This window comes from Antechinus flavipes, chromosome 1 (assembly GCF_016432865.1).
Source record: "Antechinus flavipes isolate AdamAnt ecotype Samford, QLD, Australia chromosome 1, AdamAnt_v2, whole genome shotgun sequence".
Lineage (NCBI taxonomy): Eukaryota > Metazoa > Chordata > Mammalia > Dasyuromorphia > Dasyuridae > Antechinus > Antechinus flavipes.
In genome coordinates, this window is record NC_067398.1 from 77,159,487 (window position 1) to 77,173,381 (window position 13,895).

Consider the following 13,895-nt stretch of genomic DNA (forward strand, 5'->3'; position numbering starts at 1 on the left):
AAATTGAAGAATATGAAGAGAAACTCAAAAAGCATGGTGAAATATCTCCTTCATGTCATAAATGAACTATTTAAAGGAACTAGGAATCTCAGCTTAGGGAAGAGAAAACAAAGGCTATTATAGCTGACTTCCACTGTTTGAAGGGCAGACATGAAACAAATTTGTGTTTTTGGCCCCAAAGTGATGAGTGGAAGTGTTACCAAAAGAGGCAAATTTAGGCATGAGGAAAGGAAAGGATTAGAGTCAAGTCATACAGTGAATATAATGATAGGTCTGGAGTCAAGAAGAACTGAATTCAAATCCAACCTCAAGCACTTCATAGTTTTATGACCATTGGCAAGTCACTTAACATCTATCTGTTTCACTTTGTTTAACAATGAAATAGGGATAATAATAGCACTTACCTTACAGGGCTGTTAGGAAAGTCAAAGAAGATAATATTTATAAAACCTTTAACATAATGCCTAGCACATAAAAGACAATAAATGCATATCTACATTATTCCTACTATAACAATTTCCAACTAAATGGAAGTACTTTATCAGGAAGTCCTAGATATATTGGATAGTGTGCTGATTTGGAGCAGGCTCAATTGTAATGTTCTCTAAATTATATTGTTTTCTGGGAGCAGATTTCTTGGGGGGGGGGCTTCTGGAGGCAGCCTTCCTTTCTGTTTAGTATAATAATCACCTCAAATGCAGCCAGGGATTAAAGTCCAGATCTTTTATTTTCTCTTTCAAGTATTATCTCCTTCCTTGGGCCCAGTTAGCTTTCTTAGAGGCCTATCTCTCTCCTTGGTTCCAAGAGCTCTTGCTGCTTGTCCTTTGCCTCTCCAGCTTCAGCATCCAGCCAGCACAAATGTGGAAAATGGAATGAATCTGTCTCTGCCTCCAAGAGTGGGCTTGTCCTCTCTGACTTGTGAATCTCTTGGACCAAATCCTGGTTGAGGCTCTTAGCTTATATATGCTCTTTATATATGCTCTCTTAAAGGTGTAAATCTTGTAGAACTCTAATAAGTAGTACATTAGTGAACTAGAGAACTGTTAAGTACCATGCTAAATTGGATAACTGACTTAGCACCTTGTAAGAATCCTAACACTCAATAGCTATGGAATCCTAGGCAAGACATTTAATTCTTTTTGGTCTCATTTACAAAGAAGGGATTATAGTAGCATCTACCTCATTGTGAAGATTAAATGTTAAGAAACCTCTTCACTGGATATCTTCAAAGACTGGCTGATGACATATGCTATATGTTATGGAAGTGGGTTTTTGTTCAAAGAGAGGTGGGGCCCCAGGTTTCTTAACACCGAGATTCCATGGTACTGTGCACTGGAGAAAATACAAAAGAGAAAAAAAGTCATGGATTATAACTGTAGAACACAATCAAGTTAAGGGAAAAATCTGAGTTACAGAATTTTTAAAAGATAAATATTGTTTTATTAGATTCACTATATATTTTAGTATCTGAAAGTTCAGTGATTGAGAGATGAATAGTGGTTCTTAGTGAGAGGTACTTATTGAATAGAGTACAAATAAAGTTAGGAAGAGATGGTTTCAAATCCCTCCTCAGACTCTAATAATTAGACTTTGAGGGAAAAAACAACCATTCTGGGCATTGACTTCCCCCTCTGAATAGACTTGATATTGTTTAATGTTCCTTTCAGCTTAAATCTGTGATCTTATTAGTAAGGCTCTTCCTTTGACCCATAGAGATGATAATCTCTTTTTAATTTGTTGAGAGTCAAGAATTTTGACTCTGAAAAATTGATCATTTTATAGTCAACCTAATTGGTTATGAGTCTCTTTGAGTATAGCTAAGCTAGACCTCAAACAAAAAGAAGATGAGATTTTGGTATTAGAATTGTGTTTGAAATCTTTCAAGCTTAATAGACATTATTTGTCTTTGACTTTGTGAAATTATTTACTTTGCCACTTTAATGGTTTCTGAAATTCATATTTTTCTTCTAACTTCCATTAGACTGTAATATATTGTATTTAGATTGGAGGCAGGTTTTATGTTTGAATAGTCCTTGCATCTTTACAAACATAATGTAGTATATTAAACAAAGTAGGATTAATTAATTGACCTGAATTAAATTTAATTAGTAATGGAAAAATGTTTCAGAGTCCAATAGATTAAAACTAATTTATCTTTTTTTTGGGGGAGGCTGTCTGTATTAATGATTTTATAGATAAAAGGAGCTCCTAAAAGATGGGATATCTTCTATCAATGCAGATCAACACTCTTATGAATTTTGTAGACACAACAATTGCCTGAGGTACTTAAGAGGATGAGTGATTTGTTCAGAGTCACACTTATAGTATGTGCTAGAGACCGACACATGTTATCTTATTATGATGTATTCACTATTGTTCGCTTAACCAGCTTAATAATAAAATAATAATGAGTTCAAATCCAATGACTCAACACACTGTTGTTGTTTAAGTCAGGAGACTAAGGCTGAATTTGTACTTTTGTCATTTTCTATCTTTATGAGCTTAAGAAAATTGATTTACTTTGGGAGTCCACTGTCCTCATCTCTAATATATGGATTTAGAATTTAAAACTAGAATATTCCTGAGAAAGCATCTAAGCAAAACGCCTTCATTTTACAGAAGAGGGAAAAGAGTTCCTCATGCTAAAATGAGTCTTCCAAGAGCAGACATTTACATATAATTTATACTAGGAGGCAGAGCTGAGAGTTGAATCCAAATCATTTTACAAAAAAAAAAAAAAATCCCACATGCTGTCTCTATATCTGCTTCTTTGTTTGAAGGGTCTATGTGTGCATGTATGTGTGTATGTGTGTATTATGAGGAAGATGTGTAAATGTAATATTATTTTATCATAATAGCATTATATAGTGGTTGGGATGCTAGACTTAGCATAAAGAAGAACTGGGCTAAATCATGTCCTTTGTACTTATTAATAGTGTGAACAAGTCACTTAATTACTTAATCTCTGTGTTCTACAAGTTCATCAGGATTAATCACTGTCATAGATTAACTGCACCCTGCCTTCCTGAAGAAAAAGGATGGCATGTATTTCCTTTCATATAATTACATATAAGGGCTTTACATTTTATAAAGCATTATCCTCAAATTTGTCCTGGGAGGGAAGCCATGGAAATGTTATTATCCCAGTTTCCCAAGTAAGAAGACTTTTGAAGATTAAGGAGACTAAGTCATTTCCCTATGGTTTTACAGTCCTTAATGGTGAATCTAGGAGACAAAACCAAGCTTTGTGATTCTAGGTTCAGTTCTTTGATTATTATTATTATTTACTAGATCAGTGTTTTCCAAATTTATGCAGTGTTGCCACTCATTAAAAAAATCTCATGCTTATCCTTTCCATAAAACCATCTATAACAATTTTATTTTCTTGCATTTTTTTCAAAGTTGAATAATCTATTACCATTTAATAATTTTACATAAATGTTAAACAAGCAATAAATATTATATAATTCAGACAACTATTTAATGATAACATTCTTTGTAATGAACACTTGAGGCAGTTAAATTTAACATGAATTGCTGAAAATATCAAGCAATTATTCAAATATATCCATTTTAACTAAATTATTTTATATAAAATTAATTTCATTATTCTTTCCAAAATTATTTTGAATAGCAAAATTTATTATGTTAAGTTTTAAGAAGCAGCATGGTATGGTGAATAAAGAGCTAGAGTCAGAGTCAGAAAGATCTGAAACACCTCGTTTCAAGTATGATAGACACAGATTGGCCATGTTACCCTGGAAAAAATATTTTGTTTCTTAGTGTCCAGAGAGGTTCCAACTTACATTGGTTGTAAGAATTTCTTCCATAAGACTCCCTTCTACATGCTAAAGTATAGTTAATATTTTTAATTTCAAGACATTTAATTTCCCTTATGCATATTCCATATCCAAATGAAGGAAGAAATGCAACAATATGACAATCCTTGGCATACAATGTCTTTAAACAACCTATTTGGAATACAGACCAAGTAACAGAATTGCTAGTTCAATAAGTTGGAACGGTTTTATAGCCCTTTAGTCATCATTTCAAATTACTCTTTAGAATGGCTGAACTGGTTAAAAATTCTGCCAACAATGCATCAGTGTATCAACTATTCATATTATATATAGTATTTGTCATTGTTCTTTTCTGTCATGTTAGCCAATCTCATATCTATGATATTGTATAGTATTTTCTTCTGATGATCCTTCTTTCTCTCTTTATATCATTTCTCTTCTCTAAAAGCTGTTTTGCTTTTGGCTACTGTTTTCTTTTATTTCTTTCTCTTTTATTATCATCCATTTCTTTAATCATCTTATCTTCTTACCTCTTTATTGGGCAAGATGGAATGTTATTATTAATTAAATATGTGTGTAACTCTATATTCTGTATGTATGTATTCCATTTTTGATCCAATTTAGATTTGAATTGTTTAAGTTTTTCCTGCACCATTCCTCCCCCATCTACTGCAAAAGCTTTCTTTGGCATGCCTCTTTAATGTAGGTAATTTTCTCTATTCTTCTCCTTCCTTTTGCCAGGGCATCCCCTTTTCTCACTTATTCCTTTCTTTTTACATTATTCCAACATCTTTGACGTGCTTTCATGCCATTTTTCTAGGCAGAATCCCAACTGCCCCAATGACGATAAAATTCTTAGAAGTACTTATTTCACCTTCTTATAATATAAACAATTTGTTCTTATTTAGTTGCTTATGATTTCTCTTTCCTGGATATCTTTTATCACTTTGCTTGAGTCTTGTATTTGAAAGTTTTTTTTTTCTTATTCAGTCCTGATCTTTTCATCAAGAATATTTGAAAGTCTTCTATTTTATTAAATACTCATTTTTCCCTTGTGGAATTATGCTCAGTTTAGTTCAATAGGTTGTGCTTTGTCGTAATTTCAGCTCTTTTGCCTTCCAGAACATTATTTTACAAACTCTCTGTTCTTTTAAGGTAGATGCTCCTAAGTCCTATGTGGCTGTGACTCTGACTTCACAATATTTGAATAGTTTCATTCTGGCTGTTCTTTGACATGGGAGCTCTTGAATGTGGCTATAATATTTCTGTAGTATTCATTGTGTGATCTCTTTCATGTGATATTAAAAGGATTGTTTCCATTTCTATTTTATTTTCTTTTTAATGTTTTCCTTGATAATTTCTTGAAATATGATAACAAGGTCCTTTCTATGATTATGAGTTTCATTTAGCCCAATAATTTTTAAATTCTCTCTCAGTGATCTATTTTCTAGGTCAGTTGTTTTTCCTACAAGGTATTTCAAATTTTCTTCTATATTTTCATTATTTTGACTTTGTTTCTTAGTGTCTAGTGGAGTCATTAGGTTTCAATTGCCAAATTATTTTCTTCAGTGGGCTTTCATAGCTTTTTTTTCTATTTTGCCAGTTATGCTTTTTGTGGAGTTGTTTTTACCAGTGAATTTCTGTACCGTTTTTTCCTTTGGTCAATTCTGGGTTTTATGGCTGGGGGGAGGGGGAAGGTTCTTCGATATTTTTGTGCCTCTTTCACCAACCTGTTAATTTTATTTTTCTAATCGTCATCCTTTACCTTTAAAAAAACTGATTTTTCCTCTAGCACTCTTTTTATTTTTTCCAGGAATTCTTGTTGGGCTTGTGTGTAATTCACATTTTTTGTGACTTTATAGCTATTTTAATTTCATTGTCTTCTATGTTTGTGTCTTGATCTTTCTATCATATAATAACGGTTTATGATCAGATTCTATTTTGCAATTTGCTCCTTTACCCACTCTATTTCTTGATTTGGAATTTTATAATAAAGTTGGGCTCTGTACCTGGCAGGGGAGAAGCATTGTCTTAACTTTCAGATGTTTAGAGAGCTGTCTGGAGGTGTGGTAATTTTTAGTGCTTTCAAGATGGCACTACCTGGAGAGAGGTGTAAACATTGTTCTCCTGATTTGTCCTCTGATATTTATCTAGTTAGTTCCCCTACTCCTTTGGTATTGAAGAAGATACTGTTCTTCAGGGATCCTGATCCCTTGTGATCAAAAGTGATACTGCCTTGTAGGGCTCCATTGCTCTTCCTTGACCTTGAACTATGACCCATAATTGGATATAGGCAATGGAGTTTCCAAAAAGCATGTAGTCCTAAATTTAATGTTGGCACAGAAATCTTCTGTAACTTCTTTTTTTTTTTCTGTAACCTCTTTTAAATCAGGTTTTATGTCCATTTACCATCTCTGACTTAAGAGATCCTGAAATTTTTGTGCTTGGCACCTCGTTCCCAGCATTATATTTCATCCATGTATGTAGGTGAGTGTGGGTTTGTATATGCAGACAAAAATAATTATATTTATGTACTATTTATTATATTTATGTATGTACATAATGCAAAATGTGTTTTGTTTTTGTTTTTATGAGGGAAACATTAGAAATTGGGGAAAATAGGAAAGGCTACAGGTAGAGGATGTTTGAGCTGATGTTTGAGGAAAGCAAGAAATGTGGAACAGAGCCAAGGTGGCAAAGAAAAATCAGACTCTCCTAAGCTCTTTCTCAAACTCTTTTAAATACTTTTAGATAATGCCATAAAACAGTTCCTGAAACAGCAGAACCCATAAAAGGGCAGAGTGAAATAATTTTCCAGTCAAAGACAACAGAAAAGGTCATTTTTACTAGGGCAAATGGAGTACAATCCAGCCCAGGCTGAACTAGCACAGAGAAATCAAGAAATAATAAAACAAAGCCAGAAGAATTTTAAAAAGACACTTGAAATATCTTATTGGGAAAATGACTGACCTAGAAAATAGATCCAGGAATGGTAATTTAAAAATTGTTGAACTACCTGAAAATCATGATAAATAAAAAATAAACAAAATCTAGGCATAATCTTTCATGAAATTATCAAGGGAAACTGTCCTGATATTAAAGAATCAGAGAGTAAAAGAGAAATTGAAATAATACTCCTTGGAGAGTGAGATGAAAACTTCTAGAGATAGCATAGCTTAATTCCAAGAGTTCCAGGTCAAGGAGAAAATATTGCAAGCAGCCAGAAAGTAACAATTCAATATTGTGGAGCCACAGTTGGAATTACACAAAAATTTAGCAGCTTCAACATTAAAGGTTAGGAGGGCTTGGAATATGATATTGTGGAGGGCAAAGGAGCTAGAATCACAACCAAGAATGCCTACCCATCAAAACTGAATATAATCCTTCTCAAAGTTGAGAGGAGGAATGGATATTCAACAAAATAGAGAACAGTTAAACATTCTTGATGAAAAGACCAGAGTTGAGTAGAAAATATGACTTACAAATACAAGGCTAAGTGCAGTGTTGGTGGAGCTATGACCTGATCTAACCATTCTATAGAGTAATTTGGAACTCTGATCAAAGAGCTATAAAACTGCATGCTCTTTGACCAAACAATACCATTCTTTGGTCTATATTCCAAAATAAATTATTAAAAAAAAAAAAAGGAAAATGATACATATATACAAAAATATTCATAGCAACTTTTTTCCTGGAAGGAAAGAATTGGAAATTGAAGTGATGCCCATCATCTGGGGAAGGGTTGAACAAATTGTACTGTGTGATTGTGATGGAAGAGTGATATAAGAAAAGATGGACAGCTAGGTGGCACAGTAGATAGAGCACCAGCCCTGAAGTCAGGAGGACCTGAGTTCAAATCTGGTCTCAGACACTCAACACTTCCTAGCTGTGTGACCCTGGGCAAGTCACTTAACTCCAATTGCCTCAGCAAGAAAGAAAGAAAGAGCAGGATGTGCTCAGAAAAACCAGAAAGACTCACATGAGTGAATGTAAAGTGACATGTACTGTGTACAAAGTAATAGCAATATTTTAAGATGATCGGTTATAAACGACTTAGCTATTCTCATCAACACAATGATTCAAGATAACTCTGAAGGACTTAAAATGTGAAATGCTATCCAACACCAGAAAAAACACAAGGCTGTCTGAATTCAGATTGAAGAATACTAATTTTTTTTAACTTTATTTTCCTTGAGGTTTTTTTCTATGTTTTCTTTCCCAACATGACTAATATGGAGATATATTTTGCATGACTATACATATGTAATCTATATTGAATTGCTTGCCTATTCAAAGAGGGGGATGGGAGTAAGATAGAGAATTTTCAATTAAAAATTTTTAAAAATTAATGTTAACAAAAAAAATTAATGTTAACATTGTTTTTATTTGCAATTGGGGAAAATAAAATACTAAACACAAGTAAATAAATAAATATTAATTCCCTTAAAAGAAAGCAATGATTTCTAAATCAACAATTCATTATTATGTGCCAAGCACTATACTAAGCATGGAAGATATATATATATATATATCTGTCTTCAAGAAGTTTCCATTCTACAAAATAAAAGCTGCAAATCTTGTGTGTAGAGCAGATAGCCGGTAGGGAGCATGGTGGAAAGAATTAGAGAATAAAGTGTGAATAGTCTGGGTCCTTCCTCAAATCTGAATGTTTGGGAAGAAACTCACCAATGGGAGAATAGGGACACAGAAGAGAGAGATTTTCCATATTGAGGGAGGAATACTATGCACAGAACATAAGCCAGATCAAAAATATAGATGTGGAAGATGGCGTATCACATAGCAGAACAGGCAAGAAGGTCAGATAGCTCATAGTGTAAAGTTTAGGAAGCAAAGTAATATATCAGAACCCTGCAGAGCTAGTTTGTTTCTGTCAAAGCCAATCAGTAAATCAGCCAATAAGTATTTATGTACCAGATACTGAACTGAGTATTAGACATACAAAATCAAGGTAAAAGACAATCCTTGGGCCTCAATAAAATTAAAGAGGAGTTTATATTTAATCACAGAGGCAATAGTGAAGTTTATGCAGTAAAGGAATGACATAAATTGTGCTTTAGGAAAAATCTATTAGCAGAGCTATTTAAGTGAAACATGAGGCTTGGAAGAATAATTGGTAATTATTTTAGTAGTTCTGATGAAAGGACTAAAAGGACTTTCCAAAAAGAAAGATACCAATGAGATTATGGATAGAGGGCCAGCCTTGTAGTCAGGAAATTCTGGGGGAAAAGTGTTGCCTCTAGTATCTACCAATCCCATGACCATTAAAAGGGAGAGAGGAAATAAGCATTTATTAAACACTGTGCCAAATGCTTTATAAATATTATCTCATTTGGTCCTCACTGCAGTCCTTGGAATTCGATGGCATTATTATCTCTGTTTCATAGTAGAGAACATTAAGGCAAAGAGAGGTTAAATTACTTGCCCAGGTTCATATAGCTAATAAGTGTCTTCCTGACTTCATGATATTAGTAAATTATTTAACTTTCCAATTGTCACAGAAAGGTACAGAAAAGTTGCAAAAGTATGAAGGGAGGAAAGCTTCAAATGCATAGAAATGGGAATGGGGAGTATTGCAGGGATGGCTAATAACATGAAATATTTTATACTGTGATTTCAAACTGTCAATTTAATCCAGAAAATATTTGTTAAACTCCTACACCATGCTATAAAAATCCTTGCCCATAAAAAGCTTGCATTTATTAGAAAAAATCAATAACACATGTATACATAAGTAAAATTTTAAATTTGGACTAGAAACTTGGCCCTCTGATTTTAATAAGGAGTTCTTGTTAAGAAAGTTTCCCAGAGATCTGAAATATTAAGGATAATGTACAAAGAGATAGCTTCAGACCCATGTTTCACCTCTGACAAACTGGCTATGTATCATGGTGCGCTCTCCCCCTTCTTTTCTAACATATAATGGATGAGGACATGAAGAGTGCTCATTAAGGTATGTCTTTTTGGAAATTTCTGTAATGTCAACCTTGAGAACCAGTATTGGCATGTAGCTGATGAATTGCATACGTGTTCACTTGCATTGCTTTTCAATTTCCAAAGGAGTTAACGATGTGACTTCCCAAAATAAGTAGAAATTAAGTTCTTAATGAAAAAGGAAAAAAAAAGTCTGAAATGATCATCATAAAACTCACACTTTAGTAAAACAAATTTATAGATCATCAAGCAATGAGAAACCTTACAAAAACATTCAAATTTGATTCAACAACCATATTATTGCCAGAAAGGAAAAACTGTAAGATTTAGGGGCAAAAGCTTATTTTTCTCTTTTATTTTCCCCTAAATGTCCTGAAATTGTAATACATTTTAATGAAATATTAATAGTATTGCATTTTTTCTTTTGTGCAAATCATGCAATAAGTAAACCTCTTCAACTAAAGGAGACTAACAGCTTTTCTGTTACTTATAGTCTTAGATAGAGTTTTCTGGGTCATGTGAAACAAACTTGAAAAACAGAAATTGAACCTCTCTCCCCACATATAAGGGCCATCTTTTATCCAGCATGCCAAACTTCTTCTCCGTGCTGTTTTAACATTTTTTAAATTATGAGAAATTGAAACCATGACTATTTATTCTGACCTTTTCATTGTTTCTGGCACATCTCATTATATCTCCCTGTTCTTTGCCTTTCAATAAGTTGTTTCTGGTAGTTGGAATGAATTTCCCCTTTACTTTACCTCTTATGTTCTCCTAGCCTTGAATTATATTCTACCTCCTTCTTCATCATTAGTTTTCCAATTTACTGATGTTCTTTCTCTACACCCATATAAATATATATTACATATATCTGTGTATGTATATGTATGTGTATGTGTGTATATGTATGTATATATATGCAAAAAAATTAATATAAGGTCCTTGGGGTAGGGGTTAGATTTTATTTTCACTTTGTAGCCCTAGTACAGAACATAATCCTTTGTATAATAGCAAGAATTAGATAAATGTTGGCTGAATTGGATCACATATTCTACCTAATACATGTTCATGAAAGGTTAGAGTAATACCATTAAATAAAAATATATCTGCAGATCTTTTATGTTTTTCAACATACATGAAAAGTATGATAGCACAAGGAATTATGGATTCAGTGGCATTCACAATTTGAAGAGACATCAATGGCCCTATAGTCCAATTCATTCCCAAATAGGAATTTTCTCTATAATATCCAGCAAGTATTTATTAAGTGCTTACCCTATGCAGAGTACTATGCTTGACATTGAGGATGCAAAGACAGAATTTGAAAAACTTAACTTTCAAGGGAATTAATTTTTCATGGGAACTTATAATGTTTTCATCCATGGGGCAATACAATGGAAAGATGTTTGACTTGGTTATCAAATAATCTGGAGATGGAATCAAAAAGGCAGAGTAAAGGCAGGAATCCATCCAAACTCTCCCCAAAATTGCTCTAAATTCCTTCAAATAACTCTAAACAATTTTTAGAAGCTCAGAAGGCTGAGTAGAACATTTTCCAGATAAAAGTAGCTTAAAAGCTCAGTAGAAAAAGTCTTTGACACCAGTGTGCAGTCCTGGTGTGGGCCTCACCAGTACAGCCCCAGCCCAGTCCCAGCTCCAGCCCCAGTGGAGTAAACCTCCACATCAATGGCTGTGCTGATGGCTTCTAGACCTTTCTGCCATGGACTTTCTCTGCCAGCAGAGAAGATTTGGAAAGTCATTAGAGAGAGTCAGTGGCAATCACAGTGGAAGTCTGGTTTGCAGTCCAGCTTAAGCTGTGCCTGTGAAATCCCAGCTCCAGCCCTGGTGTTAGTAAAGCAAAACTCCATTGCTTTAAGACACCAGATATTACAGCTACAGTGGGTCAGGGACATTCCTAATGGTTCCAGAGTAGAAAAAAGTGCTTGTGCTCAGATCCCCATAAGGATCTTTGAAAACAACTGCACAAAACCCCTGAAGCTTGTGACAATGCACCCTCCACCATAGAAACATTGTGATCCTTTAACAAAGGGTTAAACGATGAATAAAAGGCTAGAAAAATGAGCAAACAACAATAAAAGGTTTTGACCATAGAAAGTCACTATGGTCACAAGGAAGCTCCACACTCATAAGGTGACAACAAAGTCAAAGCTCCTACATTCAAAGCCTCCAAGAAAAATAAGAACTGGGCTCAGGCCATACAAAATCTCAAAAGAAAATTTTAAATTCAAGTAAGAGGGGTAAGGGAAAAATTTTTAAAAGAATTGAGAGTGGTGAAAAAGGAAATATAAAACAGCCAATCAGAAGAATGCCTTAAAAAGCAAATGGCCAATTGGGAAAAGAAATATTGAAACTACTGAGGAAAATAATTCCTTAAGAATTAGAACTGAACAAATGGAAACTAATGATTTCATGAGAAATTGAGATATGTTGAAGCAAAAAAAAAAAAGAAAAGAAAAGAAAAATAGAAAAATGTGAAATATTTCATTGGAAAATATCCAGGAGAAATGATATAAAAATTACTGATCTAACTGAAAGTCATGATCAAAAAGAAAGTCTGGATTTCATCTTTTAAGAAATCATCAAAGAAAATTGATATTCTAGAAGCATAGGGCAAAATAGAAAGTGAAAGAATCCACTGATCATCTTCTGCAGGAGATTCCAGAATGAAAATTCCCATAAATATTATAGTCAAATTCCAGAACTCCCAGGTCCAGGAGAAAAAATTGTAAGCATCCAGAAAGAAACAATCTGAGCACAGTGGAGCCACAGTCAGGATAACATAAGATTTAGTAGCTTCTACATTAAATAATCAAAAGGCTTGGGATATGATATTCCATAAAACAATGGAGCTAGGATTATAACCAAAAATCACCTACTCAGCAAAAGTATGTATAATCCTTCAGAGGAAAAGATAGACTTCTAATGAAATTCAGGATTTTCAAACATTCAGGATGAAAAGACTAAGGCTTTTTTTTTTTTTTGACTTGTCTGTCATTTTTATTTTATTTATTTTTTTAAATAATTTTTTATTGATAGAACGCATGCCAGGGTAATTTTTTACAGCATTATCCCTTGCATTCATTTCTGTTCCGATTTTTCCCCTCCCTCCCTCCACCCCTTCCCCCCAGATGGCAAGAGTCCTTTACATGTTGAATGGGTTGCAGTATATCCTAGATACAATATATGTGTGCAGAACCAAACAGTTTTCTTGTTGCACAGGGAGAATTGAATTCAGAAGGTATAAATAACCCGGGAGGAAAAAGATAAATGCAAGCAGTTTATATTCATTTCCAGTGTTCTTTCTCTGGGTGTAGCTGCTTCTGTCCATCTTTGATCAATTAAGGCTCTCTTTATCAAAGAGGTCCACTTCCATCAGAATACATCCTCAAACAGTATCATTGTTGAGGTATATAATGATCTCCTGGTTCTGCTCATTTCACTCAGCATCAGTTCACGTAAGTCTCACCAGTCCTCTCTGTATTCATCCTGCTGGTCGTTCCTTACAGAACAATAATATTCCATAACGTTCATATACCACAATTTACTCAACCATTCTCCAATTGATGGACATCAAAAGACTAAGGCTTAATGGAAAATTTGATTTTCAAATACAAAATTCTGGGGAAGCATAAGGAGGTAATCAGAAAATAATATCATAAGAAACTTCATAAGGTTTATCTGTTTACATTTCTACATGGGAGGATGATACTTACACTTTATTAGAACTTGTGATAATTTGAAGGAATATATATAAACAGAGGGCACAGGTGTGAGTTGAATATGAAGGGATAACATATAAAAAATTAATTTAAGAGGGGGAAGAGGAATGTACTGGGATAAATGGAAAGAGAGAAGAGAAATAGTATAAATTATCTGTCTTGAAAAGAGGGAAGAAAAAGCTTTAAAAATGGCAGGAAAGAGGGAGAAGAGAGAGAGAGTAAGTGAAATTTACTCTCATCAGAAATGGCTCAAAAAAAAATAACATACACATTCAATATAGTATAGCAATCTATAGTATCCTGCAGAAAAATGGGAAGGGAACAGGATAGAAGAAGGAAGAAGGGTAATAAAAGAGAGGGCATATACGGGGAAGAGGTGGTCAGCAGCAAAACACTTTTGAGG